The sequence below is a fragment of the Tursiops truncatus genome, chromosome 19, assembly GCF_011762595.2.
Source record: "Tursiops truncatus isolate mTurTru1 chromosome 19, mTurTru1.mat.Y, whole genome shotgun sequence".
Lineage (NCBI taxonomy): Eukaryota > Metazoa > Chordata > Mammalia > Artiodactyla > Delphinidae > Tursiops > Tursiops truncatus.
Window position 1 is genome coordinate 39,968,429 of NC_047052.1, and position 7,023 is coordinate 39,975,451.

General features: G+C 40.9%; 1 non-coding gene across 1 annotated transcript; it reads left to right on the forward strand.

Annotated features, from left to right (window-relative positions):
• Window positions 1–748: 748 nt before the first annotated feature.
• LOC117309343 (small nucleolar RNA SNORA70) lies at window positions 749–883 on the forward strand. The gene has a single exon (XR_004523629.1). It is a non-coding gene; the product is annotated as a small nucleolar RNA SNORA70 (small nucleolar RNA).
• Window positions 884–7,023: the final 6,140 nt, after the last annotated feature.

Consider the following 7,023-nt stretch of genomic DNA (forward strand, 5'->3'; position numbering starts at 1 on the left):
CATCAGAGTCCTGTTCTGGTGTACCTGCTTTGAGACTGATGCAGGTAATTCATGTTCTATGCCTTTGCTCATAGTAGGCATCAAAAAAAAAAATTTGCATGTGGAACCTCGTTAGGACTTTTTCTGTCACAGAAAACTTACCCCGACTGACATAGAAAAACAAAACTTGGCAAGTTATTGTATTTGCTCAGGTAACTGATAAATTCAGGGCTGCATTTTCAGGCCTGGCTGGATCTTTCTCTGACTCTTGGCTTTATTCATGAGCACCCTCTTCCCACATCCTTGCAAGATGGCCTTCAGCAACGCTAAGCTTGTCTTCCAGGAGCTCAGTAGGCCCGTGGAAAGGGAGCTCAGCTTCTGCACTAGTTACAACAGAAGTCCTGGGTTTGAGTCTCACTGGCCCAGCTGGCATCCTTGGCCCAGCTGGCATCCTTGAACCCCCACCTGTGAGCCAGGGAGATGGGCTTAGCTTCACCCAAACTACAGGGATAATCAAGAGGTCATTAGCAAACACACTGTAGGACTCCATTTGTATGACATTCTAGGGGAAAAACAAAAGGGATAAGAGTAAGGAGAGGGGTTGACTAGAAGAGGATGGGGACATTTTATGCAGTGATATAAATATTCTTTATCTTAATTGCACTGGTGGTTACACAACTGCCTACATTTGTCAAAAGCTGCAGAATTGTTCACCTAAAAAGGTGAATTTTGCTGTATGTAAAGTACACTCAATAAACATGAATTTTCTTTGCAGCCACTTAAGCCGAAGGTACTGTTTTCCCCGTGGGGAATCGGTGTACAAAGGCTGCAAACAGCAGCCTCCTCGGTAGTGCATGCAGCCTGTGGCCTGTACGGGTTGCCCTAAGGGACCTTGCACATAGCCCTTTCCAGTGGACATTCATGACTGGCATGCTGTCCCCAATCTAAGCTCCAGACAGGTATGCGAGGTGCCTTTGGAAAGCCCCAGGGCGCAGTGGTCAGGGTCCACATTGGCCAAGTCATAATGTCCGGCTGCACGAAGTTGCAGAACAAGGAGCATATGATTGAGGCCCTAGGCAAGGTCGAGTTCAAGTTCCCTGCTTGTGTGTGCCTTAGAATTCTTGGCCTGGGGGTACATGGTGGGTGGATGAAGGACCTGAGATGGAGAATGGAAAAGATTGCTGGGACTGTTTATAAAAGAAATTAGTTAATGTTTGGCAATAGCATCCCATCACAGTAAGATTATGTGAGTTTCTAAAGTCTCAGGATGAGCAAGTGGAGGAATCTGGACCTGGACTTAGGACTCCTGACACGGAGCTAGGAGTCTGTGGGCTGGCCACATCTTCAGCATCTTATGCTTGTCTCCCTTGTCCCCCTGGCAAACCCTCCAGGGAAAACAGTGCTGACCCCCTCTGTGCTATCAAAAACTGAGGAAGGCTGCTCCTTGCCTGGGTGGATGTGCTCTCTCACGAGCTCAAGCATGGGGTCTTGGGGCCTTGAGTGGAGTGTTGAGCCAGCTCCACTGCATAGGTTGCCACCATCAGACACCTCCTGGTCCAGGGAAACTGACAGGCCTCACAATACTGCACCCTGGGCCCAACGAGAGTGAGTGACAGCCCTTCTCTGATGGGTGATTAATCCTGCAGTAGGTGGTACTCACTCCTGGCTCTGCCACTCACCCTTTCTCCAGTACCACCGTTGACTGACAGTGCATGTCATCCTGACCTTACACATCATTGGGTATAATTGCCAGGGGCTTATTAATTATTATCAATAATGCCTTGTGTGTGCATGGGGGTATGCTTTTCACCCCAACTCACTCATCACAACAAAGGTTGCACCTGTGGGGTGGCTACCAAAAGGCTGGAATCTGGGGCTTGGCAGTGAGCTTTGGGGCCAGACTGTCAAAAGGCTGAGGTCATTTTCCATGCTGTGGCTCTCTGCAGTCATGGGGTCTGGCACAGTGACAGGTTTGGGAGGTCTGCTTTTGAGAGACCCCATGCAGAGGCAGGTGCACTTGTCCCCAGGGGCCTCAAGGCAGCCCAGACTCTCCTTCCTACACATGACCAGCCCAGAGCCAGACACAAGGTAGTGGGGACTCTTCAACAACTTGCACCTGGAAAGTGGAGATTCAAAACATTAAATCTGGGGCTTCCCTGGTGGCGCAGTGGTTGAGAGTCCGCCTGCCGATGCAGGGGACATGGGTTCGTGCCCAGATCCGGGAAGATCCCACATGCCACAGAGTGGCTGGGCCCGTGAGCCATGGCTGCTGAGCCTGCGTGTCCGGAGCCTGTGCTCTGCAACTGGAGAGGCCACAACAGTGAAGGCCCACGAACCGCAAAAAAAAAAAAAAAAAATTAAATCTGGGGGCTCCTAGGGATTCTCTAGTCCAAACCTTAATCTTCCTATATGAGGGATTAAGACTCAGAGAAGATTCTGCAGACTTGTGACTGCCAAGGGGGAGGGGCATGGGGGAGGGATGAAGTGGGAGTTTGGAGTTAGCAGATGTAAACTATTATATATAGAATGGATAAACAACAAGGTCCTACTGTATAGCACAAGGAAGTATATTCAGTATCCTGTGATAAACCATAATGGAAAATAATATAAGAAAGAATGTATATATATATATATATATATATATATATATATATATATATATATATATATAAAACTGAATCACTCTTCTGTACAGCAGAAATTAACACAACATTGGAACTCAACTACACTTCAGTTAAAAAAAAAGACTCAGGGAAATGAACGAGCTCAAGATCACCAAGTCAGTTAGTGATGCGGTCAAGGCTAATGGCTTGTTTTGTTCTTTTCTACTTAACTAGGGTTTGAGAATCTCTCAGAAGTACTCATTATATTTAAAATTTGAGGTAGAGATTGTTTTCTTTTGTTGTTGTTGTATTTCTTGGTTTTTACTTTATTTTCCAAAAATGGCCCTTGGCTATTATTTAGTAGTAGTAGTTGTTTTTATTTTTTTTTTTTTTTTTTTTTTTAATTATTTTATTTTATTTTATTTTTGGCTGTGTTGGGTCTTTGTTTCTGTGCGAGGGCTTTCTCTAGTTGCGGCGAGTGGGGGCCACTCTTCATCGCGGTGCACGGGCCTCTCACTATTGCGGGCTCTCTTGTCGGAGCACAGGCTCCAGACACGCAGGCTCAGCAGTTGTGGCTCACGGGCTTAGTTGCTCCGTGGCATGTGGAATCTTCCCATACCAGGGCTCGAACCCATGTCCCCTTCATTGGCAGGCAGATTCTCAACCACTGCGCCACCAGGGAAGCCCGTAGTAGTTTTTTTAAATGCAGAGTTTCCAGATGCTATTTTAGGTACTGTACCTTTTTTAAATTTCTATTTCATTTAATCCTCCTGATGATGATAAGTTTGAGTTATGTACTATTCTCATTTCATACCATTTTTCCTTTCATGAGGCCACTGAGGCACAGAAATGATAAATAACTTGCCCAAGGTCATTGCATGCTATTTCCAAGTTTGCATACATAGAATTAAATGCAGACAGTCTGGCTGCAGAGTCTGCACTTTTAATCACTACCTTATATTGTCAGAAAATTAACATTTATTAATTTAATTAATAAACAATTGTATGTATGAATTGTCAGCTGTATGGATGTTGGTCTAGGTGTTGGTAATATTCTGGGAAACAAAATATATATCTCTGCCTTCATGGAACTTGTATTCTGGTAAGGAAAACTGAAAATAAATAAGTGGATAAAAATACATAAGACAATTTCAAAGAATGAAAAGTATCTTAAAAGAAAAAACAAGATAATGTGATAATAACTAAGAGGGAATTCTTTTAGATAGAATGATTAGGACAGACTTTGTTGAAGAGAAGACAAGAAGGAGTCAGCACATGAAAAGTCAGAGAAAAAACTTTCCAAAAAGAGGAAGAGCAAATGCAACAATACCGATGTGATAATGAGCTCGGCAAGTGTGATCACCAAGAACAGATAGATGGAAAAATCAATAGATGAGTGGATGGATAGATAAGGAATATGAGCAGGGCATGAACTTAGAGTCTCAGAACATCATCTCCTCTTCCTCCTTCTCATCATCCAAACATTGTCACCATCCCACTAAATGAAAAACAGAGGCAATTATCTAAATATCTATAGCTAAAAGAAACCACTTTCAGTAAAGGATGGTGTAACCATAATCTTACTCAATAACTGTCTGTGTTTGGTCGTGGATGCAGCTCACATATTTACATCTCCAAGTCACTGGCTAAGTACCACCACATCTCATGACTTGCACAATCCATACCCTATAAGAAGATCTGTTTTCAGCAATTTATGTAAACAGGGTAGGCCACAGAATGGGAGGGACAGCGACATGGTGAGTGATGGAATTTGTGAACCATGGGCCCAGGAAGATCCTGCACACGAGTACAGAGTATAGTGCTCAAAATACGATGAGAAATGCTTTGAAAGAAATGTGTGACCAAATGAGTAGATTTGCTAGTGCTCCTAATTAAGAGGTGTCAAAGAAGTAAAGGAAGTAAATGTTTTCCTTATGTTCCTATTAGAGGCATTTCTGTATTTATCTAGATTTATCAAAGGTATATAAAACCCTACAAGGCTCATATAATATTACCTGCTCAGAAGCCAAACTGGCAATTTTCTCTTTCAAGAAGCCAACAAAATTCTCCCCTGACCTCACACTTGTAAATTAAACAATACACTTTTAAATATTCCATGGGTCAGATATGAAATCTCAACAGAAATTTAAAACACATATAACTGAATGAAAATTAATATATAAAATATCAAAATATGTAGTATGCAGCTAAAATAATGCTAAGAGAGAAATTTATAGCACTAAATACATTAGAAAAAAGGAAAAGTCTCAAATCAGTAATCTAAGTTCCTGCCTCAAGAAAATAGAAAAGGAAAAGCAAAGTAAACACAAAGCAAGCAAAGAGGAGGAAATAATAAAGATCAGAGCAGAAATCAATGAACTGAAAACAGGAAAACAGTAGAAAAAAATCAATAAAACAAAAAGTTGTTCTTTAAAAAAAATTTTTTTAATGATAAACCTCTATCAAGACTGACCAAGATAAAAAGAGAGAAGACATAAATCATCAGTATGAGGGATGAAATGGGATATTACAACAGATCCCACAGCCATTAAAAGAGTAAGAATGGAATACTATGAACAACTTTACACTCAGAAATTTATCAAATTGGAAGAAATGGACCAATTTTTTTAAAACCACAAACTACCAAAACCAAGTAGAAATAGATAACCTAAGTAATCCTCTAACCATTAAACAGACTGAATTTGTCATTACAATTTTTCTGAAAAAGAAATGCTCAGTTTCAAAGGAAAATTCTACCAAATACTTAAAGAAGAATTAACAAAATTTTACACAATCTTTTCCAGAAAATAGAAGAGGAAGAAGTACCCCCAAACTTATTTTATTTACCTTGATACTAGAACTACACAAATACAGTACAAAATAAGACAATTACAAACCATTATTTCTTATGATTTTAAGCACAGAAATCTTCAACAAAATATTAGCAAATGAACCAGCGTTATAAAAGAAAGAATCAGACACATGATCAAGTTGGATTTAAGTTGTATTTATTTCAGATATGCAAGAGGTTCTACATTCAAAAATCTATCAATGTAATTTGCCATATTGACATGCTAAAGAAAAAATCACATGATCATATCAACTGATGCAAAAAAAGGCATTTGATAAAACTCAACAACCATTTATGTTACCAAAAAAAAGAAACCTCTTCCCTCTAAGATAGGGAAGAAAGGCAGGAATGTCCACCCTCACCATTCATTCAACTGGGTACTGGAAATTGCAGCCACTGCAATAAGGCAAGAAATGGCATATAGATTGGTGAGGAAGAAATAAAACTGTTCTTGATGTGTGGCCCTGGGCAGAATCAGCTCAAATTATACAAAGGTTCATGCATGGGATGCCTTTAACCCAATCCACTTTTCTGATTTGAACTGACGCTAGAGCTCCTGGATAAAGATAACAAGGCTGCGTTCAGTGTTTTGGGAATTTCACTCTGCCTTGGTAAGAGGGCTATCTAGGGCATACAAGGACATGGGTGAAGATTCTTGGTAAGGCAAGGAGTCTGCCTACAGAAGGTCCATGCTACCCATGATTCTCAAGGACATGGATCCTCTTTGCTCAGCAAATCGATCTCTAAACATGATTGTCAGAAAATGCACGTTTTTTAAGAGGGTGACTTAGACATACCAGTTGTTGTGTTTCTTTTTTTCCCAGTTGCAAATAGATGTTTTCAAAACAGAAGGCCTGGATGGTGTTCTTAACAGCAGGGTTATTGGTTATGAGCCATCTGCATCCTGGTAGACGGACACCCAGTCCTGCCAACAGGGGGATCTGCCTTATGGGAGAACTTGCACAAAACACTTGTAGGTTAGAGCAACAAATATCATTACAGATGCAAATAATTCCTATTAGGACATTCTTTCAAAATATTTACAGATAAATCTCTTTTCAAAAACAATTTTACCAATATAAAGCCTACATTCCTTTCTCCATCACCACTAAAAGGGATATGGCTAATCAGTTCATAGAACAGTTCCAAGCAGAAACTAATTTTTCGATCATCTGTCGATGGCTGCTATACACTGGAACTGATTATAGAGAGAACAGTGGCTCTTTAAAGCATTCATATGTTGGCTCTGCCTGGAGCAGGGATCTCAATCCTCCCTGCCTGTTGGAACCATCTGGAAACCCCATTCATAGAGGCATGGATTTCACCATTCTGACATGAGACCAGGCATGAGGATTTTTTAAAGATACATGTTTTCTTATGTGCAGCCAGGAATGAGGGCTACCAGCCTAGAACTATGAGACAAGACGAGAATTATTAATTAGGCAAAATTTATTGAGCACTTATGTGTGGCAGGCATGGTTTTCCCAGTGGTGGAATCCTAAAATCTATGCTCTGTGGCTGGTACTATTATCAGACAAAAGGTGAAGCCATTTGAACAGCATCTATGCACACACTTCTTTAGGAAGGAGC